The sequence below is a fragment of the Rhipicephalus microplus genome, chromosome 8 (assembly GCF_043290135.1).
Source record: "Rhipicephalus microplus isolate Deutch F79 chromosome 8, USDA_Rmic, whole genome shotgun sequence".
Lineage (NCBI taxonomy): Eukaryota > Metazoa > Arthropoda > Arachnida > Ixodida > Ixodidae > Rhipicephalus > Rhipicephalus microplus.
Window position 1 is genome coordinate 130,935,215 of NC_134707.1, and position 24,564 is coordinate 130,959,778.

The 24,564-nt window shown below is 43.6% G+C and overlaps 1 long non-coding RNA gene across 1 annotated transcript; it reads right to left on the reverse strand.

Annotated features, from left to right (window-relative positions):
- Window positions 1-8,252: 8,252 nt before the first annotated feature.
- LOC142769383 (uncharacterized) lies at window positions 8,253-17,431 on the reverse strand. Its single transcript, XR_012885812.1, has 3 exons — window positions 16,697-17,431; window positions 12,932-13,141; window positions 8,253-8,784 (listed from the first exon to the last, which is right to left on the reverse strand). It is a non-coding gene; the product is annotated as an uncharacterized LOC142769383 (long non-coding RNA).
- Window positions 17,432-24,564: the final 7,133 nt, after the last annotated feature.

A 24,564-nucleotide genomic window follows, 5' to 3' on the forward strand; every position in this document is an offset into this window, starting at 1 on the left:
AAATAGCTTTACTGTCAGACCACAGTCTGTGCATTACAATGCTCTTTGAATGTGGCCTTGTTCAAATTTTCTGTTGCTGTCTTGCACATTTTCAAATGCTACAAAATGTTGGCTTTCAAAGTGTTGTGACAGTGATCGTTTAATTTCACATTCAAGCGTTGGACAAAATCCTAATTTGAAGGGACAGGTGGAGTGTCACGTGGGCTCATGTCCGTAGTTCTCTTTACCTGCACCTCGTAAGAAAAGCTCAATATAATGTGTAACTCCAACCCAAGTTTCATTGGCAGTCTGGCGACAGAAAATTTCAGCTGTTCCCTGTGTTCATTCTGGCACCAACAAGTGTCACTAGAATTTCAGCTACTACTCTTGGTGATTGTTCACAAATAGTATAGAAAGTATATGTTCATTTGAGAGTGATGGGACAGAACTGAAATGGTAACTGGTCCCTTATGCTTTTTCTCTTTCTTTGTTCCAATGAAATAGGAGGTGCGCTAAGAAGGCCTTTGCAATTATGCTGACCAGGCCTAGAATTTCGGCAGGGGCTATGGGTGAACATCCTAAACAAGCTGAGAAAACGGTGAAGGCCTTCTGTGCTCTTCACAACTTCCTAATCCAAAGGGGCACTGCAGATGAAGGTGCCTACTGTGGCTCTGGCTTTGTCGATTGTGGGGATGTTTTTGGGCAGCAGTGGTCTGGTCATTCGCGCGAACCTTTTGCACAGCCGCTAATGGGAGTGCCTCGTACACAGGCACGCCACTTTGCCCAAGCAGCTCGGCAGGTCAGGGGCCTCTATGCTCGTTATTTCTACAGTGCAGTAGGCAAAGCGCTTTGAAAGAATGAGGTCTTGTGTCCTGTATACAAAGGGTTCAACGCAGCACTAGCTGCTGCACAGTGAAGTGGAAATTTCTTTAGTAGTAAAGCCGTTCAGCAAATCGTTGCGTGTGAGTCAGTGGTTGATCTTGATGAAGGAAAATTGGAGGAAAAGAACGGCAAGGAGAGTAACCAGCTTAAAGGCAGCCGGTTTGCTACCCGGCGCATGGCAGGGGGATAGGGGAGATGAGTGATAGAGAGCAGACAGAGAAGGAGATAAACCCAGCATATTTGGCAGCACACACGTGCACACTCAGTCATAGTCCAATTTTGTCTTTAGCGGTGTGTTACATTGCTGTTACAGCCGCTTGTTCAAGTTCGTGTCACGTAGGAATTTCAACAGAGTTTTTGTCGTCTTCTGTTGCAATGCCTTCTCTCGGGCACTTGACAGAATAGTGTCCACAGACGTTTGGCTGTTGTCGATGCACACGAGAACGGACGCCAGTGAATGTCTCTGGATATCATACAACGGACAGTCGCGCAGGATGTGGTGTACCGTCTCTTCGCAATGACAGGCATCGCAGAGAGCGCGTTCCGCCATTCCTGTGACAAAGGAATAAGATTTTGTGAATGCCACTCCTAGCCATAAGCGATGAATAAGGGTGGCTTCTCATCGGTCGAGCCCAGTAAGCAATGGGAAAGCCATCAATGAGGACAGGTGGTGTTGACGATTCGTCTCGTTGTTTGGTGGTAACCATAGTGAAAACGGGACTTCACGCGCAAGTCGTCGAAGATTACTGGCTGCATCGGTCCGCGAAAGTGGTATGGCTTCTTTTCGTGTTCCTTAAAAAGCTGCCCGTGGGGCAGTATCGGCCTGTTCGTTCCCTTTGACGCCGCAGTGACTTGGCAGCCCTTGTGATGTCCCATGATGCCCTTTTTCATGTGTAGTGTGGAGAAGATTCGAATTTCAAAAACAAGCTGTTCGTATGGCCCCCGACGCAGTGCTGAGAGCACAGATTGTAGGGCAGCCCTTGAGTTGCCACTGAGCGACTCGGTTGAAAACTATCCTCATAAATGGGTATGAGCCACATAAATTGTGTAGGCTCACTTTTCACTATACGTCGACTAAAAATGAAGGTGCCTACAGTTGGTCCAACAGACAGCTGTGAAGCGATAATCGAGTGCCAACGACACTTCGTGCTGACAACGAGAGAATACTGGGAAACAGTAAAGGCTACGGAATCTGCGAGAAGACTTTGATGGAAGGCCGATGAGCGCATTGACATGCCCGTATTCAATGAGAGAGAGAGAGAATTATTTTAATAAAGGTCCTGAAGGGGACTGCGCACCCCTTACGGGGGCCAGCCCGGTGGCTCCGCCCATGTGGGGACTGGGAATCGGAGCTCACCAGCCACCTTTTGGGCCTTCTGGACGGCCTGGTGTTGAAGGGCCCTGTCGGGGCTCCTGAGGTGGTTGATCCAGTCGTCCTCAGTGGCAGGGGATCCGAAGCTAGCGTGTAGCATGGAACACTGCCACAGCATGTGACTTAAATCGCACCCTAAATTTGGGCATTTGGGGCATTATGGCCTTATATCTGGTAGGTATTTGCTGCAGATATAGGGGCTGGAGTAACTGAGCGTTTGCAGCAGTTGAAGCGTTAATTTTTGTGCTTTATTTAGTGCTGAGTGAGGTGAGGGCAATTTCTTTCTAAATAAGTTATAGTGCGAGCGAATTTCGTGATATGATAGGAGTGGCTTCCGGTGCGTGTTGGTATCCCCGGCCAGTGAGCCGGACCGCGACCCCCCACGGCACATAAGATTACGCACGTGGTTATAGACCAGCTCATTACCGTTGGGGACCCCTGGTTGAACGTTGATCCCTTCATGACCCGGGAACCAGTGGATGTGCTTGTCTACAGTTCTTTGAACAGATGCTAGAACTCTTAATGCCGCCTGGCAAAGTGTACCGCGGCGGTATGCCAGCGCAGCGGGTTTAGAGTCGGTAAATATTGTGTCGTGCTGAGGGTGTGCTAGAGCAAGGGCAATGGCCACTTGTTCAGCCTCGCAGGCTTTCTGTGTTTTTACGGTAAGAGCATTAAGAGCTTTTCCGTCTGGGGCGACCGCCACAGCTGCAAAGTAGGGTTTGTCCACGTATTTAGCGGCGTCTACGAAAACCAAGTCTGTCGCACGTAGGTTGGCCGCTTTTAGCAAGCATTGAGCTCGTGCCCTTCTTCGAGTCTGATTGTGCACCGGGTGCGTGTTCCTGGGAAAGGGTAGCACTGTGGTTTTAGCGCGAAGGTTTTGTGGTAACGATTCTGGTTCGTTCACTTGAGTTGGGATAGGAAGACCTATGTGTGAGAGGAGTTCCTGACCCGCAGCTGTCGAAGACAGGCGTATGAGTTGGGACATTCTTTGTGCTTCGATGATTTCTTGGAACGTGTTATGTACCCCAAGGGCTAGCAGGCGCTGCGTGCTTGTGGACATAAGTAGACCAAGAACTCGTTTTGTGCATTTTCGGATGAGGTTGTCTACTTTAGTTTCATCGCCTTTGCTCCACGGGTTAGCGCAGGCAACGTAGTGAACGTGGCACATCAAGAACGCATGAAAGATGCGTAGTAAGCTCACTTCTGTGAATCCTGCGTGTCTATTAGCGACGCGTCGGGTGAGGTGCATGACTGCCTCAGCTTTTTTGGTGAGATGTGTGATGGTTAAGTCCTTTTTGCTATTCTCGTGTAGGGTAACGCCCAGAATTCGAACCGATAACGCTATCCGGATATACGAGCTATCCATTGTGGAGAGGTGTATGGTAGGTTCGGCTTTGGTGCTGCCGTACTGTGGTGGCAGAAGCAGCAACTCGGACTTGGATGCCGATAGTCTGAGGCCAGTGGGCTTTCAAGATGTTTGTACTGCAGTGACTGCTTCCAGAAGGCTCACTTCAATTTGTCCATCACTCCCTTCAGTGCGCCAAATAGTTATATTGTTGGCGTAGAGCGCGTGTTCTACGCCTTCAATGTGTGTCAGCTTTTGTGAAAGTTGCCTGAGGGCTCCATTGAAAAGAAATGGTGAGAACACCGACCCTTGCAGGGTGCCGCGCGGGCCTAGGTTGTAGGTGTGTGACTTGAGATCCACAACTTTAAGTGTGGCCGTTCTGTCTCTTAAGAGCGGACGTATTCGTAGAAGCGGCGGCCTAAGCCTGCCTCCTGAATCTCGTGTAGTTTATGAGCGTGGCTTATGGTATCGAAAGCTTTCTCTAAGTCGAGAGCTAGGATTGCTCTGAGTTTTTTGCTTCTTACTCTATGTAACGTCTCCTGCATATTGAGAAGCACGTCCTGCGTGGCCATAGCCGGCCTGAATCCGACTTGATTGAATGGGAAGAGGTGCTTTCGCTCTGAATATTTTGTGACTCGAAGGAGAATGACGTGCTCCATGACCTTACCCACACAGGATGTGAGGAAGATAGGTCGTAGATAGTCGAGTTGGTTTGTTCGGCTTGGGAATGAGTAAGACGGTCGCGGCCCTCCATTCTGGCGGGACGCTGCCTTGCTCCCAAACCTCATTCATGTGGGTGACTAGTGATTCAATGTCATAGTCAGCCAGGTTGCGGAGTAGCTTGTTGGTGACTCCGCCAGGACCCGGAGCTGACTTAGTATTGAGCTCTGCTATTACCGCGCGTAATTCAGCGCTAATTATAGCCTGCTCAAATGGGTCATCTGTGGCCCCCGCGTAAGGTGGATAGTCTTCATGTGAGGTAGGTTCTGTGCATAGATACTTGGCTGCTGTGTAACAGTCTATCTAGAGTTAGTCGTTGCTCTGACTTGGTGCGCTTGTCGCCGAGCAGATGCCTGAGAAGGTCCCATTTTAGACCCTTTCTCATGCGTGCGTCAAGCGAATTGCACACCTCATTCCACTGATTGCGTGCTAGTGTGTGACTGTACTCTTCGATTTGTCGGTTGAGCAATGCAACTCTTTTTCGTAGCCTACGATTGAGTTTATGCATTCTCCATCTTTCTTGAAGACTTTGTGAGCCTCCAGGAGATGTGCGAGGTGGCTGTTGATGTGGTCTATGTTGCGTGTTGTAGAAATATTTTTGGTAAATTGTTTTACGTCCTGCTGTAATCTCGTAAAGACTTCAGAGAGTGAAGAGTAATGGTTGGTGTCTTGTTTGCGTATTTGCCTAAAAAGTTCCAGTCTACTACTTTAAAGTCTCTGGGCTCGAGGCTGCCTATATTGACTGTTGTGCTACTGATAAAGTGATCGCTACTGAAGTTAGCTTACAGATCAACCCATGTGGGATTCGAAACGTTGCGTACTAGGGTCAGGTCAGGGGATGAGTCCCGTGACACTGAGTTACTTATGTGTGGGGGGGTAGAGAGGTCGTTAAGTAACATGAGATTGTGTTGAGTGATGTGTGTTTGTAAGTGGCGTCCTTTCTGTGTTGTGCGATTGTAACCCCATTCCACATGGGGGGCGTTGAAGTCCCCCGCGATGATTAGGGGATGGTTGCCTGCTATCTGCGTCACTTTAGTTAGTTGTGTGGTGATTGTTTCTGTGCTGTGTGAAGGTGAGCTGTACACGTTAAGGATACATGCCGATTGCTTAATGTGAGCGTTGCGGATGATCTCTATCATCTGATGCTTTATTTTGAGGTCTGGCCGTACCGCATGTGTCGTGTAAGCATAAGGCTTAGCCACACAGGCGGCTATTCCTCGAGCTTTGTTCCCACACACGGCCTCAACTCTGTATCCGCGAAGAGCGAATCGGTCGATACGCGTTTCCTGCAGGAGAATGACGGCCGGTCGTTGGGTCATAGAGCAAATGAATTGTTGTAACGTTTCTCTCCGCGTACGGAGGGTACTTGCGTTCCATTGCCAATTTGTGAATAATTGTGACGACGCCATTTTAAGGTCTAAGTATTAGCCATGCGCGCTTACTGCGTGACAGGTCCTCCTCCAACACCTTAGTCCTCACGTCCATTTGTGCTGGCTATGCAGCCAACTCGATAAGTTGTTTCTGCATGCTCTCTAGTTTAGCGTTGAAAGCGCTATACTCGGCCGTGGTCTCTGCGCGGTACTGCTCTAGTATCGCGTATATATTGGCTGTAAACCGGTCAAATTCGGATTGCTCTTCGGCCTGGAGCGTCGGGCCTGCCCGTTTTCTAGCGCCGCGTATAGAGACGGGGCCGCTGATAATGCTACCCTCGCGCGATTCGGGGGCCTGTTGTTTTGCTAGCTCTTCTTTAAGTGATTGGATTTCTTTAGCCTGCTCCGCATACATGCGTTTTAACTGTGCTAGTTCTGGGTCAGGTTGCTGTGGCGAGTGTCCCTGACGCTGCGCTGCGCGGGCCTCACCTTTGCATACCACCTTGTCGGTCCAGGTAGGCTGGTCGGTGGAAGTAGGATTTCGTGGACCTAGAGGAGGTCCTTGCGGTTCGGTGGTCTTGGCAGGAACAGGGTAGGGTGCTGGGGTGGGTGTTTGCTGTTGGGCTTGCTTTCATCGGCGATGGCGCGGACGACGACAGCGCACCAGGTAAGGAAGCTGGTAGTGATGTCGGCATTTGCGGTCGCCCGTGCGGTGTGCTTCGCCGCATAAGGCACACACTGGTTGGTTGCAAACGTGGGGGTTGTTTGTTGGTAAGTGACCGCAGTGGTCGCTGACCTTGGTTGAAGGAGTGGGGCACACGTCTTGGCGATGGCCCACTTGGCCGCAGGTGCGGCAGGTGTCTATTTGCCGCTTGTACAACGTGCAGCGGTAGATGACCTGGCCGCAGTAGACGTAGTTGGGCACTTTGAGCCCGTTGAAGATCAGAATCACAGTTTCAGTGTTCTTGATGCGACGCGCTCCTAGTAGGCTTGAGTTGCGCGGTTGCATTAGCATGCGGTTGAGTGCGGCGTCGTCAAAGTCAGTGTCGACGCCGCGAATCACGCCTAGGCTCGTGATACCGGCAGATGAGAGGTAGGCCGTGACCGGGTGTCTCTTGTCGGTGAGGATTATCTCGGTTACTTGACTGTACGCTGCTGCATTAGTAGCACTGGGCGTACTGACGACAAAAATGTTTTGCATCGAGTTGGGACAAATAATGTCCTCCTCCGTTATTGACAGCGCTAGCTGAGCTGCCATGATTAGTGCGGCGAGAATCCAGTGCGGGCTGTAGGCTTGCACGTTGAGGCCGCCTCCCGGTCGCACGATGACTCGATTGTGACTACGTGGCATCGCCGGCAGTCGGCTTGCAGCTGCAACGCGTCGTAGAGTAGCGTTAGGCATCGCTGTCACGCCTCGTTGCGTTCCAGACTGGCGGGCTGTGTGTGACTTCATACGCGATTCTTGCCGTGTTTTAGAACGGAGAACCATTCGTTTCCTTGTAATTCTTCAGGGGTGACGTCGTCCTCTTCCATGGCAATCTGCTGCGGCATCTCGCAGCTGGCATGCGAGCGCCGTAGGCGGGGAGGCTCGCCTAACCTCGCCTAGGCTTAGCCCACCGGTGCAGCAAAAAGGCCTCTAAAATGATGAAAAACGAGCTCACTTTGGTGAACCAGGTGTCGAAATGTTCAGGTGAACTTTGCGGAAAAGGGTCCGTGCAGCTCAGGAAGATTCGAGGCCGTTGACCGGTAAGAATTGGCATTCGCCGCGGAGCACGATGGGTGTGCGTCCACACACCAGTCTTAGAGATGCTCCTCTCCTATTTTATTAGAGGTGCTAACACTTGGTTTCATCGAGACTGTCTTCAGAGTTTGGCCACCGTAGATCCATGACTGTTTTAAATGGTCCACTTCGCCTGCTATCTGGATGTTGCCATCGCTATTTCGCCCAGTTTTTATAGCCACCTTTCTCGTCTGTCAGATATTCTTGACGCCTTTCACCGATATCGCCAACCTTGTATGTTGTGTTCGGCCAATAGGCTTTGTTATTTTTTGATACTCTGCTTTTGTCAAACCAATACCAAGCACTTCATATGCTCAAGATGCCATTACTCGAGCTGGCATTGCACGCAAGGTAGCCCGCACTTTCCTCTTCTTTTCCCAAGCTAACAAAAGTTCCTGTATGTTCACACAAGACTGAACTTGTGGGCAGAGGGCTCTGAATTTTCTCCATGCCCTCTCATTGTAATGTGCTTCGCATCTCGTCGTGTAGGGATCAGCGAAAAGTTCTCACAATACTTCAGGCCCTACAGAGTAGAGCGCCAGGTGACATCTGTCACCTATCCTTACTGAAACGTTCCGTAAGATGCGGAGACCTCAAATACGGAATTATTGGAATATGGAAGACGTATGATGCGGACTCCGCATCTTATGGAAAGACGTATCATGCGGAAATTACTGAAATGTGTGCATGTTACGTCTGAATCTAGTGCAAAGCAATATAATGTGTAAATTGAATAGACGTCCACATCTTGAGTACATGAAATACTGTGTATAAATCAAAATATTTCTTAAATGTGCATGATGAGGGATTGAATCATCGGCATCCTATAAATTGTTGTGATGCAAAAGCAAAATTGCCTTTTAATTGAAATACATTACAAAACTACTAAATTAACATGCTAGCAATCATAAATGGTGGTTACATTGCAACACATTATTGCAGTGTTCTATGCAAGACTTAAAGAACCTATAAAGTTATTATTATCAATAGAGAAGCATTAATATACACATCAGCCCTGCTACAATCAATACGTTTTCTTATTTGTCTGTATGCTCCAGCTGTGAATAGTGACATTGCAGTTTGATCGTACACAATTGAGGTGACTGCACCGCAATTTCACGAGCTCCACCTAAGCCACAGGATGGTGGCACAATGTAACAGCAATTTTAGAACGAAATGTTTAAACATAAATAATAATCATAGCACTGTGAAAGTGTGGCGCTGTGTTTATCTCATGAATGCCTTGTGGAGATCGGGTAAATGGTGCTTGAGGCTCCGGCACCACTGTAAATTTCGAAGGTCACTGCGATAGAACTTATGTGTCCTTCATAGGCACCTGGAAATGAAAATAATTGGCACAAATAATGTCAGAGACACATGTTAGCACAATAGTTTACATGCACAAGAAATATAACACACAGAATGAAACTGAAAATTTAAGGCACACAATCCTTCACGTTATGCATATGTGAATAATAGAAGAAATGAGTGTATAAATTAGTTCTGCCACATCAAAAAAACAGCATGCTTATCACAGTGAAAATAACTAGGTTGTCACGATTTTCAATGGTAGAGATAATCGATTATTATGTCCTTATGAAATTATGATTTAAACGCTTCCTGCACAGTAAAACTTTAGGAACTGCCAGTGAAAGCTCTCAGTGTTCATTTAATAGTGTGTGCATGTACATCTGCTGCCTTTATACTATACAGTTTGTGCACAAAATTGGCATCTTGAACAATTTTGAGAGTTAAACCTAAGCAACTTATGAAGGTTAAAATCACCATGAAAGCAAGCAAGACCAGGCAGGTGCCATTAAAAATCTGTGCAAGCCAGATAACTATAACCGAACTGCACACATATAGGGGAGCAAGAGTAACAGTAATTCGGCTGCTGACCCGCATGTCGCGGTATCAAACCCCGGCTCCATTTCCGGTGGAGGCAGAAATGCTGTAGGCACGTGTGCTCAGATTTGGGTGTACGTTAAAGAACCCCAAGTGGTCGAAGTTTCCAGTGCCCTCTACTACGGCGTCTCTCATAATCATATAGTGGTTTTCGGACGTGAAACCTCACATATAAATCAAGAATAACAGAAATAAACTGCCAGCAGAAAAGTTGGGTGCATGTGCTATCTGTAAGTGCTTACACCTTATTACATACAGCATGCTCATTCCATTTTAAATACCGATATTGAAAATAACTGCTCTATTAGGAATGTAAAAGGTAAGGTAGAACTGAACGACTCTACAAAAAGTGACCCTATTATGACATCATGTTTTCTTTTAACAAAATTGACGAAGACTCTAGAATATCATTATGCAAGGAAAAAATCTTCAAAAGAACAATCAAGTTTGAAGTCATAATTATTTATATGTCTCCTATGACTATAACCAAAAAATCGACCTCAACATGGCTAATGTTAGTTTTTAAGGCCTATGTTCACTAGACAATGAACTATACCACAAAAAGCACAGCGTTCAGGCAAAGCACCACACAAAAAAAGAAAGCAGTCCTTTTCGTTATTACCTAAATGCCTTTAAAATGGTATTTTTACCTCTACTTTCCGCTTTTTATCTAAGGAACTGGTGTGAAACGAGTTAGCTGAAAATGCACTGTGCCTCCAAAACCTGTTGGTTGAATCTGAATTTTAAAAAAAATGGTGAAGCTTGCACTAAATTAGGCTCCACAAGCCTTGGAACAGTGAGACTACATGACTCTTAGGACTACTTTAGTTACTTGTGTTTTGTTTCTCGGCCTAAGCATAAAGACAAGGGCTTAACTGAATTGCTGCTAACAAACAAATGCTTTCGAAATGGCCCGAGCGTCAAAGGATGCTCAGCCATTTGTTGTTTTTTGCACTGGGCTATTCTACACCAAACATACAAACCATGCTGCCTGGCGACCATCACAGATGTATAGTTTAAAAAATGATGGTAATTTACTCTTCTGAAAATAGTTATTTGCAGAAATGTTTTGACGAGAAAAGAGTAGTGGTCACGTGGGTACCTTCAGAATTTCGCAGAATGTCGTGCGGGTGTTATTTGTGAAAAAAATTTCAAAGTACCGCTTTTTCTTGCCACATAAAATTTGATCTACATATAAGTAAAGATGCTTCTTAAAGTATTTGAAGTCAAGTAACATTAGTGCAATTTTTCTGCTACATAGGCTTTGAAGAATTCCGCCAAACTGTTTATCGTTTGCATTTCTTGTATGGCAATACTGCATTTTGTATGAATATTTGAGCCACAAATACTCACTGCACAGAAGTTATATTTTACGAAAAAAATAATGTTAGGTCCAGATTACAAATATCACTATATAATCGTTTTTGTCCACATTGAGATGCAATTTGAGCTGTGTGTTTGTCTAATTGAAAATTACTTTTATATGTAAGTTGAAAGCAAATAAACAGTTCTTGTTACATGGCAAGTGTTATCATTACAAATTTTGTTTAAATGAGGAAAATGATTTTTGAAGTCTCCTATTGAGGGCCTTGGGGAACTTCGGAACGGAAGCTGTCGTACATCATATGCAGAAAACAGCCATCATAAGAAAACTTCATAAATTCATTTCTACTTTAAGACAAAGTGTAATCATATAACTTGCCATATAAAGAGAACTGCTTCCTTGCTTTTGATGTGGCGAAAAAATTGCACTAATATTACTGAGCTTCATGCACTACACACAAGCACCTTTACTTATTACCAAGACCGAATTTGGTGTAGAAGAGGCAGTATTTTTGAAACACTTTACTTTTTACAAACAACACCCAGACGACATCCTGGGAAGTCCAGAAGGCACCAACGTGGCCTAATATTTTGTTCTCTGCGATATACTTTAGCATTTTGCTGTTTTCAGAAAAATACAGTAAACGAGCACAATATTTTTTTTCAAAACACATTTAGGACGGTTGGCAAAATGGCTGGGATGTTTGATGCGTAATTGCCTCATTGCCAGCATTTATTCTTCCGAAGCTCAAGCTATCACCTCTCTGTTACTGCCTCCCTCACATACAATGCCTGCATAGGAAAGAAAAGGAAAGGCAGGTCCAACAAAGTTCACAAGGCAAGATATTTTCATGTTGGATAAATTCATTACCATAAACAGCAGCAAAATAACATTCATTTTGAGTAGTGCAAGACACAAGCTATATACCAGCATACTAAGAGCCAAGCGCAAACTTTTCAATTGAACATGTGTGGTGATAGACAGGAAGCACTTATTGCAAGCTTGATCAGTCTGTAATTAACTAAATGAAGTACAATGCACTGTTCAATCCAACACCACATAGGCATCTTTGCTTTAGCAAAGCCATGTGTCATTGATTCATGCACTAGATGGGACAATGCAAATGTAACAAAAAAGGTGAAAAATAATACAAGGGAAAAAAAAGAAGAAAAGGGGGGATGCAAAGTAGGAGCAGTGTAGCACTACTTTTACTTTGCATTCCCCTTTTCTTTCTTTGTTTTTCTTCTTTTCTATCATTTATCTTTTTTTTGCTTCCCTTACCCCCAACCTCCAACAGGAGAACACTTTGTATCAGCGCAACCTAACTTGAAAAGAAGCAAGGGCTGCACTCTTCTGCGTTATAGGGTTTTTTTTTCAGACAAACATTTCCAACAGGCACACACGCCTATACCAATAGATGATGTCATTACTGACCCCATTTAAACTAACACGCCAAGGATGACAAGGTGACTTCTAAAAATAGGTCCTCCTATCGCAACATCGGCCAGCCTGTCTGAAGCACTTCTACTGTTCACCCTGATTACCCCACTAGATGTTTCCATCTGTGGACTCACATCTTCATTTTGGATAACACTAAGACGAGCTTACATTGATGAATACGCACGAAAGTTTAGTGATGTATCATGTATCAGATTAAGCAACTCTGTTAAAAAATTATTGATAGCTTGCTTCCAGGCTTTTTATACTGTAGCCTGAAACTTCGTAATGTCTTCTATGCACATGAACCAGATTGACAACGTAATGCACAACATGCTTAAGAATACTGCGAGGAACAAGATAACGACAAAACGACCAGCCACCCAAAATTTTCGCTGTACATGTTTATAAAATGTTCATGTACCCCAAACGAGGTGCTCATGATACAAGCCGAAAAAACCTACAAGTAGGGCCTTGGAGTCTTCTGGAAGTAGACGTGTTGCATTTTTTCTGTAGAGGGCTTTACACCCATAAGTGAGGAACAAAACTCCTGTGTAAAGAAGAATGTTGGCAGCTATCAGTTATAGAAAAACCTAATGCAGCTAATCTTCCCCGACACATCTGTACATTTAAAGAGGTGACGTAGCTTCTGTGATTCTGGCAGTAACTCCAACAGGACCAGTGCGAAAATTGGCACTACTTGGCTAGACAAATGTCCAAACATGCCTGCCCGACTCCCTCTAGCCATCCTGGCTGAATCTGACACATGATTTCTTAACTGCTGGCTGGACAAAAACAAAACCACTGAAGCACTCACAGTACACAGCGTGAAGTTCCTCTGGAGTGGTCAACTTCGTCTTCTGCGATGAAAGAGCAGCACAGTGTACTGATAAGGCACTCCTTGCAATGGTTTTCAATGCCACACAGTGACCTTGCTGTTACTGTCGAAGAGAGCTTCGGGAGCTTGGAGGGTGCTTGCTCTTTTCTGGGGGCTGCTGCCGCTCCTCGTTTTCTGCTCAAGGTCAACCTGCATAAAGTTGTAGACGAGGCTTTAAGAGTTGTATATAATGATATACAAATTTTCGCTGAACACACATTTCCTCGTGGCACACTGAGGAATTTCTTATAAAACTTAAGGCCTCGCATATGCAAACATTTACAATCGATCCGAAGATGCACTCGACTCTAAAGAACAAGTTTGTTATGTAGTGTATATAAAGAAAGGTCATTCAGCACAACCACAACTACAGTTGCACACGAAAACGACATTTTACACGATCCTGTTTATTTACATGGTCCATTTTATTTTATTTACACGGTCCATTTTACACGGCCCCGTTTTACACGATCTAGTCTGCATGAACTCTTGAACCGGGCACCATATAGGTTGAAAGACACACACAGACTTTGAGACAAACCTAGTTTCTCGTGGAGCATCCTCTTGCACTATAACAACACATCTCAATCTAGTTAGTTGGTCAGAACGAGGTGAAAACAGCTCGCGATTGAAAAGCACGGGCAGAAGGAATGACGCCTGCACCCTGTGCTTTCTGTACATTCTCGTTGAGGGTGCAGTTTTCACCTTATCCTTATGCAATTTCGCATTTATAACATTGTTTACTGTATAATCTTTGTGGCGTTAAAGTGTGTGATACCGTCATGTGTATCCCAAGTATTTTATAAAAATAGAATACAAGATAGCTTGATTCAAAAATAACAAAGTGCATCCAGCGCCATGTCCTGTAGCCATACTTTAGGCAAGTGGCAGAATGATTTATTCTTCAAAACATATCTTACTTGTAACCACTACAAGAGCTAACTCGTACACTGGCACATTCTGTTTGCCTCTTCAGATTATAAGATACCTTTTTTACACCAGAAAATCTTCAAGAAGAATAGAAGTGTTGTAATTGTGAAGAAAGAAAAGTAGAAGGAAAAACGATATTGATTGATTTGTGGGGTTTACCGTCCCAAAACCACCATATGATTATGAGAGACGCCGTAGTGGAGGGCTCCGGAAATTTTGACCACCTGGGGTTCTTTAACGTGCACTGAAATCTGAGTACACGGGCCTACAACATTTCCGCCTCCATCGGAAATGCAGCCGCCACAGCCGGGATTCGAACCCACGACCTGCGGGTCAGCAGCCGAGTACCTTAGCCACTAGACCGCCGTGGCGGGGCAGGAAAAAAAAGATAACCTGCCCTGTACAGGGACCGAGCCTGCGAACTTCGAATAACATGTCCGATGCTCTATCAAGTGAGCTACCATGGCGGCTATCCCTCTTCCAATTTGTACGGTATATATGTGCATTTATACATGGAAGAGTCAGTCAGCGCTGCCTGTTACCATTATGGCGAGTGTGGGACACCTTTTTGTTTTGCCTACTGGCAATTAGATTACGATTGCAATTACGTCACGATTACTTCCAATATCCCTATACTTCTTTGGCAGCATTATGCATCTGTCAGTTCTCAGAAAATCTGCTAGTCACAGGAGGTGGCAATGGTTCACCCTCCCACCTAAATGTATGTACTTGAACAGATGCACAACTGATCAAAAAAAAAAACAAAACAAGTCACACACCGCTAAGATTACTGAGATTCACTGTTTCAGATTCATGAGTAAAGGAAAGAACTATAATTTTAAGGGTTTGTTGTCTTTGTTGAACACATTATAATGAGAACTAGCAGACAATGATGCCAAACAAACTATAGGTGATGTTATCAAAAATAACTTTAACAAAATTGTGAAAAGAAAAGTGAACGAAAACGTAACTTGGCGGCAAGTTACTAATGGGTTGACATTTTTTGACAATTGAATTGACATTACTTTTTATAACATCCCTATATTTTCCTGAGTCATGTTGTCGGGTAATTCTCATTATTAGAGTGGTGAGTAGGCTGACAAAGAAAGTATATGGCATTGATACTTCTTTTGAACACCTAAAAGTTTGAGGAACCTAAAAGAGTGGAAGCTACTTTGAGTAGACCCGAATATTTAGTTGGAGCGAAAAGAAAAACGTGCACACATTTTTACCAGGCTTTTTAACACATTTTGAGACATAAAAGTGTATGCTGCCAGTAATGTTAAGTACCATTACTTTTGTCACACTATGCACTATAGGAGGTGTAGTTGGATTGGTGATAGTGAAGGATTAATCAAGCACGCCACCAACTGCGTTCACATCAATGGTCGCGTATTTTAAAAATAAACCTGCTGTATAGTAAAAAAAATTTAGAGCATTTATGATTTTATCCAAATCAAGTTAAACCGACTGGGTAAGTAAACCATTTGCATAAAATTAAAAGGCATAAAGTGATTCATGTATTATAACTATGTGAACAATTTCAGCAATGCAGGGCAAAGTGACAACAGTTCTGTTAAAAACCCCTCTCATTATAACTTGCATGAAAAGCACCACACCAGAATATTTTATAGTGCATGTAATATCGAGACTACTAGACTGTTCATTTACCTTTTAGAAGAAGAGTATCTCCTTCACATTGAAGGGGCAACCACTTAGCCTTTTCCTGAGCTTTTCTGTGAATATTTCCTGAATTTCAGATATCATTAGGATTGATTTAGAGTAAACAGATTTTGCTTACGCATTGAAACCTAGTTCTGTATGTAACTGCAATTATGGGTGCCAAACCATCTCCAATTAATTTTTAACATTTCACTTATTTTTTAACTGCAGCAGCACAACTAGCTATGGGTGCCCAAAAAGTAGCAAGAAACAATACCTTTACCTCTTTGAGCCTTTTGGAAGTGTTCAGCTTCTCAGTGCTCACCTTACAACATTTTTTTTAAATACGTGTTTGTATGCCCACTGCTCTTGCTCCTTGTACAGTGAGGAGGAGCACATGGCAAGAAGAGACAAGAAAGAAGCATACCGAAAAAAAGCGAAATAAGCGAGGACCTCTTTTGTATCGTACAATGTGTGTAACATTACTATTGCGACCTCATATAGACAAATTATTACGGCTATGTATCCATTGTAGAGTCTTACACAGCTGCAGCACCACGACTAAATTTCAACCTTGTAATGGTTTAGGATCCCTTTATAGTGGCAAGATAATGATATCTGCATTTGTTTGGCACATACTAAGATGCAGTGAAATGTGATATGGTAATCTCATTTAGAATGCACGTCATGTGGCTTCATTGTATATGTAGCCACAAGTAACTCTGGTTGCAAAGCAATATGGCAGAGCCTAAACAGACGTCACCGACCACTCGAATCTGAACTTGCCTTTGCTACTTGCCCATTATCATCCCAGCAAAAAATGAATAATTGAATCTGCTACAGATAAGTGCTAGCTTATGCTAAGGACCAAGTATGAAGGGTGTTTTGTCATTATTGAGATTAGTTATTTGTTCAAGAACACTTGCTGTCAAACACAAATGCATTGCTTTCGAAGCACCGAGACTCAAATATAAAGCAAAAAGAAGTGTCTCTTTAAAATTTACAGGCCACAAGGCAAGATAAATATTTGATATACTTGGGATGTAAGGCACGCACAAGAGGTGCTGCCATATTATACTTTTCCTTTTGTTGAAACCTGCTTGCTATACTCACCCAACACATCTGTAAATATGCCGTGAAAACACCAAGGAGCTGATGCAGCAAGGTTGAACACATGTCCAGGGATTCCACCATTCCTAAGCAGCCCTACAGCTTCCACAGTCCCGCAACCATTTGTAAGATAAATATAGTTCTACCCAAAGTTCTTGGTTTACAGACACACATGCAAGACGCATAACCACTCTATAGAAAGTTTGCATGATAATGCGCTAGGTAGCAAAACGGATGCCAATATCAAGTATCCCGGCCTGCCGCTTCTTTCTTTCCATTCTTAATTAATCAATCCATGGTTATTAAATGTTCCCCCAATGTGAAGTGTGCTGGCAGTCTGGTGAAGAATTGCAATGTATTTAGAACACAGTCCAATTCATGGCAAGTAAGCATGCAATAGTGTTTTGTCAGCTCTTCGAGAAAAGAGCATGATGTTTACCTAAAACCCATGTTTTTTATAAACACCATTCAATTTGATATAAAAGTTGTGAGCATTATGTAGAGGAACACGGATTCATGTTTAATCAATGATTTCTTATAATGTACTTATATGAATGCAACTAACTGAATATGAAACGATCAATTTTGCTCGAGAATTTAGAGTTATGAACACTATTGCACTTGCCTGCTGCATCTTGTCCAAAACAGCGGCAAGATAGGCTAGTTTGTGTAGGTGAGTAGTAATGAGCAGTGCAAAGTAACAACAAGAAACACCAGTAACAACAGTATGGGGCAAGCAAAGACTGCCAACTGTATAATTTATTACACAAAAGTTCGCCTGAATATCAGTCAGACAACTTGTGCAAATGAAGGTCCAGTTGGGCATGAACAAGTTACGAAATCAACAATGCCTGCTTTCACTAACAGGACCCTCATTCACATAAAGTATGCAGCGATAGGCCCCTACCGAGGTACGTCACAGCATGATGTCACTGGCACATGTAAAAGGTGTGGCTGGAAAAACACTCCCGCTGGTGGCTCAGCCCGGTAGAGTCGTGCGGTGTTTGGGGCAAGTTTTAATTTTTCAAAGCTTACACTTCACGTTACAATGTCGACATTAGCTGTAGTATGTGTCAGCAAACATCCAGCTGTGTGGTAAACTGTGTGGTAAAGTATTTGCCACGCTGTCTGTTTATCTTGAAGAAGTGAACACACGTGGTGGCCTGTGCGAGCAACAGCGGCATAGTCTTCAAAAATGTGCACTGTTGATTGCGGCATGTAGTGTTCATTGAAAGGTATTGAGAATATCGGTTCAACTGAGAATTCTGAGTGTGGTGTGTGCAGTGTCAATAACAATGTGTCTTGTTTACGAAGACTAGCACTCATGGCAGGGACCGGTCGATAAAAAAACTTGATTCGACATTTTAGTCAAGGTAAATATGCACTTGACGTGAGCATCTGCGAGTGGGTACATCTCAGTGTTTGCGCTGTGCGCAGAAAAAAATTGCAAGGTCACCGGGCTGGAAGATACCATTTGCTGAAGCTGCATGTATGAATCGCCCCAACGAGTACGCAAGCTCAATAAAGGTATCACTCGTTTTATCGAAGGCCTCATATTTCTTCATGTAATAAGCAGAGATTCTTGTTTCACATATACTCAGTACTTTTACCGCTCGATATTCATGAAGTGACAATGCAAACAACAAGTTTGTGTGTTAGGTCCTAAGGGAGCAATGTAAATATGCAAATAAGTTGTAGGTGTCAGATGCAGCCATGTAACTGCACAAAAGATTACGTATATATTAGGCTGCAGGTTTAGAATCGCATACATCTCGGTGCTCTATCAGGAACGTCACAAACAACTTCCTTGCCAACCAGCCCTTGCACAGAGGGAGGGAATGGCTGGCACGGTGCTCGAAGTGACGTCACACTATTTGCAAACATAGAGAGGTTTCTTACTTAGGCAACATTTTGCACAATATATTGTTTTGATGCAAGACTGTACTCATCCACATTGATCATACTGATGTCTTTTGTTGTTACTTTGTGCTGTGAGTTACTAGGCATTTAGTCACCATGATCTTGAAAAGCTAATTTCAGTGTTCTCTCTCATATTGCTGACAACTTTGTTTTTGCATAAATTGGGCAAAAAAGCAACACAGAAAGGCTGTCACAATAAATACACCAACATGGGTATTCTCCTGCAAACAAAAGTCGGCACTGGTCCTGTCATTACCCGTCTTCCTTCTCTCTTTGCCTTGTTTGTGCTGAAACAGCCAAACACCTGATGAGTTAGATGAGAAATATTAACGCATCAAAACTATAAGTGCTTGCATCAGCAACTACACAACAGCGTGATAACCGCACCCCTGCCACACAGCAGCGAAACAAATTTTGAACATGCTGGCAGTGTATTTTTTTATAAAAAGCAACTCTGGCAGATTACAAAATCTCACATTGTGCATGCAAGTTTTTTTCAAAGTCAGGCGTACAATGTAGGTGCTGGCCGGTACATTATTAGTTACAAGCAAAGGCATCTTGCAGGTACACATGCAGATTGCACGAACACCTCTCTCTCTCTCTCTACACTAGGCACACACATTATATCTTTAAACAAGCACACGCCACTGTTTAGGTGCATAATAACGCTCTACCGTGAACGTATGCTAATCAACCCACTTAAGCGGTTGGCTAGGTGAATCGAGCCAAGTTACAAATTGTATCGCCCGCGAACGTAAACAAAATGCTGCTTTGCATGAAATGGCACTGCAGGCTTTGTTTAATCAACAACGTAGCAAGCGCCGTGTGCGTCTTCCTCACTACATTGCACATATGAAAAAATCGATCACCATACACATGCACGTTGCCGCAGTTGTCCCGAATTAGCTCCAGTCAGGCCGCGCCGATGCGCCATGGCTCTGCTGGCGTTAGCGTTGTCAAAGCGAATCGGCAACCGCACTCGCAAAAGCGCGTAAGGTTGCCGTTTCGCGACGCCTGGTTCGAGTGCAGCAACACACACTTGCACTGAGTGGCATACTTGGTCTACATAAAAAAGTGTCCCCCTTACCTTTAGTTTCTTTCACACTGTCCTGAGGGAAGCGACCACAGGCGTCGGCCGTCACCTCGGAGTCCTTCGAGCACCCGCCCAACCCACCGATTCCTTGGACGACTCGCACTTGATCCGCACTCGGACAACCGCGTGAATAGGGCGCAATCTTAGCACATCACACGAACGAGGAACGGCGTTTCCTTGCATAAATTTAACATTTCGTGCTCTCGTGTGTAGCAGCGCGAACACATGAGACACGCACCGTAAAGGCATTATCACAGAAACAAAGAAGACAAACAACATGTGGCTTTAGCTGTGAATGAATTTGACTTGGATAGCTGTGTGAGAAAAATAAAAAAAAACATCTGTCGCTGCTATAAACTGAAAAAAAATGTATGTTATCTGGCAAAATAACTTTAAAAGTGATAAACGGTTATTCAAAAAACAAGTTACAACTTATGAATATTTTCGCAGGTCTTTGTTTTGTTTTTGTTCTAGCAGACGACAGCCTCCTACTGCTTCTACGACAGACGTAGTGCGGTTTCACGTTCGGTGCGTGTCGCCGACGCAAAGCTCTACAGTAGTGATATCAGAGTTATCATTTCTCAATGAATCATAGGATGGCTACAAAGCAGTAATATTTTGACATAGTGCAGTACGCAATCTTTCAAGGTATGACATTTCTTTGCTCTGAAGCAAATCGAAGCAAGCCGGCCGGCGCAATCAGCTGATGTCGCCGCTATGCGAGGCATGGTCGTGCGCAATAGCGTCGCGCCCCGCGCTCGATTTGTCATCAAGCGATAGAGCTAATAAGTGGAATACAGCTAGATGCAGTGATTAATGGCGTATCACTCTAATTCCCTGTGGTGGCCGACTCAATCGCAAGAGAGCCCCGGGAAACAACCTTCAACTGCTCAAGCTTGTGTGTGGGTGTAAAAATACTTGTGTTCATCCGCGGCGGTGAAGCAATCTATAGTTGAAAGACATGCGAAAAGCATGTGACGTATATACAATCCCAAAACATATGTACACAACAATAGATACGATCGCATATCGTACATAAATATACAAACACATAGCGTGTAAAAAGCAAATTTATATACATAACTTAAACACCAAGCTACCTTCAGCGCGAATAGCTTAGCAAGCTAACGCACTCAGTTCACGTACGCGAGCACAACTAAGTGGCGCAGGATCGAGTCCCGCCAAGTTTAATTTTTTTTGTTTTTTTTCAACGTTTTTATTGTACTGCTATCTTTTCTAATGCCTCAGGTTCTAAAACAAAATAAAAGCAATATTGCGTTCAAGTACGTATGTGGGACTGTGTTTTTTGCGCAACAGTTATTATGATTTTTATTTTCATTATTAATTTTTTTATTTATTTCATAATATAACAAAATTAAGGGCTAAGGGGAACAATGGGTCTGATTGATTGTGAAGGGACTCGAGAAGTGAGAAAACTCAAACCAAAAAATTTATTTGAGAAAAAACTGAGCATTTCACAGCCGGACCAATTTCTTCAAGGGTAGGCCCTAGGTATGCGCGAGACTTGCTATATGACTCATCTCAAGCTGTGGCAGTTGAGGGAAGGCAATATCACCGAGATGCAGTTGCAAAATATATTTTGGTTGATTTTTTTTTTATTCCTCCAAAATAAGGGCTGCACAATTGTGATCAAGCCAAACCAAGAATTGCGGGCACGAAGTCATCAGACAGAAAATGAATAATGTTGATTGTTTGAAAAATTGCCCTTAATAAAAGGAAGAGTTATGGAGTGCTACGTAGCTTAACTCGCAGTAGGAATTTTATGTTTACATATAGATAGTTTAAAATGGACAATGTTGCACACACAGACATTGGTTAAATTTCTTTGCAGCACAGTTGAAGCATCTATGTAGAACTGAAGCATCAAGAGAAGCTCATACGTGCTCACTTTATTGCGCTTTACATAGCTTGTATGCGTCCATGCAGCCATAATATGATATATTTTAAAGCATTTGTTTAACCTATAATCTTCTAATTCATTAAAGCTGGCCCATAAGTTGTGTCTTATGTAGCACTACAATTGAAGCGTAATCTGCATGGTGATCTGAAACAATGCTTTTGACAATCTCAAAACGACCCAGCTCTATACACGACCATCCGTGCATCAGTGATAAGCACCATTATGTGTTTGTACATATCAGTTGTGCTCTCATACTTACTTATTTTTCTGACCACTTCCTCTGCCCCTACCTCGTTTTTGTCGTGAAGCTGTGGCAAGTTGTGTACAGCTGTATTTATATTGTAGGAGCACATACTATCAATAAAAATATTTTTAGGCTACATGCAATACGTTTTCATAGATTTTCATTTCTTTTGTCGGTGCTCAGGAGAGCTAAGCTCATGGCCGATATTTTAAAATGACATTTCTCTTTGCCAATGTTAATGAGAACAGTTTCAATAATATTGACAAGTTCATTCACATTGAATTTAGTTCTCATTATTATTGTTTCTACCAAAAAAACGAGCCCTTGAAGTTATGCTTTTTTTGCTTGATTTGTTTTCGTGTGACAGCATGCAAGTAAAATGACAGTTATTGTCATTCCTTGTGAATGACACATTTTCCGTGTGACAGACTTTAGCACCTGGTCATCTGCAGAAGTATTATTCATTCTGGAAAAGGGCGAACTGCGGTGACTGACAACACAGACTAGGCTGCGTTATTCTTTTGTACTATATTTGTCACTGTGCATTCATTTATAACTTTAAAGAGCTCGGATTTCCTGCTTAAAATGTGACAACAACTGTAGAGTTTCCACATTTTCGCAACAATCCACGTGCCTTTCATACACTATTGCACATTTTCGTAAGCACCTTACGAAATCTGTATATTTCCGTAAGACCTTACATTCTGCATTTTCCTTATGAAAGCTTCTGTACACTCCATACACTTTCCTTATCCTTCCATCATGAACTCTCCATATGCTCCATAAGTTTCCTTATCTTTCCTTATCCTTCCATATACTCCATAAAAAGCTTTCCATATATGCCATACATTTTCCTTAGCTTTCCGTATACTCCATAAAAAGCTTTCCGTATACGCCATACAATTTCCTTATCCTTCCTTATACTCCATAACAAGCTTTCCGTAAATGCCATACAACTTCCGTATATTTCCATTAAACTCCATATTTTTTCCGTATGTAGCATAAGGAAATGTTACGGAGTCCGTATAATTTCCATAAGATTTCATACGGAACGTTTCAGTAGGGATGAGTTATCCCCAGCTTGCAATTTACCAACTGCTACAATTAGAACTGACATCGTGCCTGTTTCTCGTCCGAAGACCTACAGCGGTGATGGGCCCTTCTATACATACCAGGAACCGAGGCGGTGCTTAACAGGTCGGGGTAATGTCACGGGGATGGAAAGATACATCTTGCACAGGCCCCGAAATCACACTGAATAGATGCAGATGACAACGTTAATGTGGGGCTGAGTTTGGGTTGCCCTGTTTACTAGTATTATGTGCGCTTTGTGCAGAGTCATCCTGCTCTGATCCAGACTGGCGACCCTTGAATAAGTGATCTTTGTAAGATGTGCATGATACTACAAATGCAGATGTAGCTTGCGAACTTCATTCAGGTCTGTCAACGGCGGAAAATTGCCCGAGTCCTGCCCTAACAAAAAAGGTGCCTGTAAAATGTTACTTTAGCATCACTTTTACTGTACTTGTGTGTGTGAAGGGGCATAATGAACGGCACTCTGAGAACTGCAGTAGTGACAGTCACGGTGAGACACGTATTCCCAGCGCAAGCGTTGTTTTTCAGAAAAGAGCCGAGAAAATGACTCTCTACAGTGTTTCAAAACTGCTAATTGCCCCAAGTACGAAAAAGGAGCCACTCCACAATCTAGCAGCTTGTCTCTACGAGTGTGTCAGGCCGGCTCTTCAGACACTTCAACGAGAACAATGCCGTACCCTCGACGGCGCAAATAAAAAAAATTGTTCGCGATGCATTCAGCCAGGTAGTTAAAGGGGATGTGCGCTTGTTAAGGTAAGAGCCTTCATATTCACGCAATAGTTTTTGAAGAGATGCCAGTTGCAGTGATCAGGACCGTGAGCCATACGAGCGCGCCAGGGAGGAACGCGGACGCTGAAGTGGTGCCGCCGTCATTGCGCATCTACCGCCCCTGGTCATTTGCAGTGAAGGTCTGGGAAACACCACGAAATTCCACACCACGCCTGGCTGTGGCAAAAATGGGCGTACCCTCGGTAGTATTTGGCATATGTGAAAAGATTTTATTGATTGTATGAAATTGATGCTGGGCCGTACGATAACAAAGGTGAGAAATTAGTGATGGGTTCGCAGTGGCGTAGTTTGATTGAAAGCGTCAATAACGGAGCTTCGCAATGTGCCGTTGCACTTTGACTACTGTGAAAGGAGGAGCTGATAACTTCTAAGAAGCTTCATGAGTAGTGACAATAAGTCCAAATGAAGCGTCAAACCAGAAACACAGTTCTTTAAAGATGAATGAAGCTTTTCTAACAGGAACAAAAGCTGAGAACACTGCTCGTTGAAAGGTTGCCAGCTATAGGGGAAACAAACACATCAGTGGATGACAAATCAGACTGATAAACTGCACTGATCGCACTGAAACTGGGACAGTGGATGTAATCTGGTGCTTTCATAACTTCTGCGTCTTAAAGTGGTGACCATGTATGTGGCTCATTTGCTGATTAAGTAGGGCAGCTTCCTTGCGAAACTTGCACAATCACGAAAAGCACAAGCGCGAAAGCGCAAATCAATTTTCAAACTCGGTTAGGGTGTAGAGGGACCGGAATAATGTCATGTTAGACGAGTATCTAGTTAGAAACCGATAGTCTCACTGCTGGAATCAT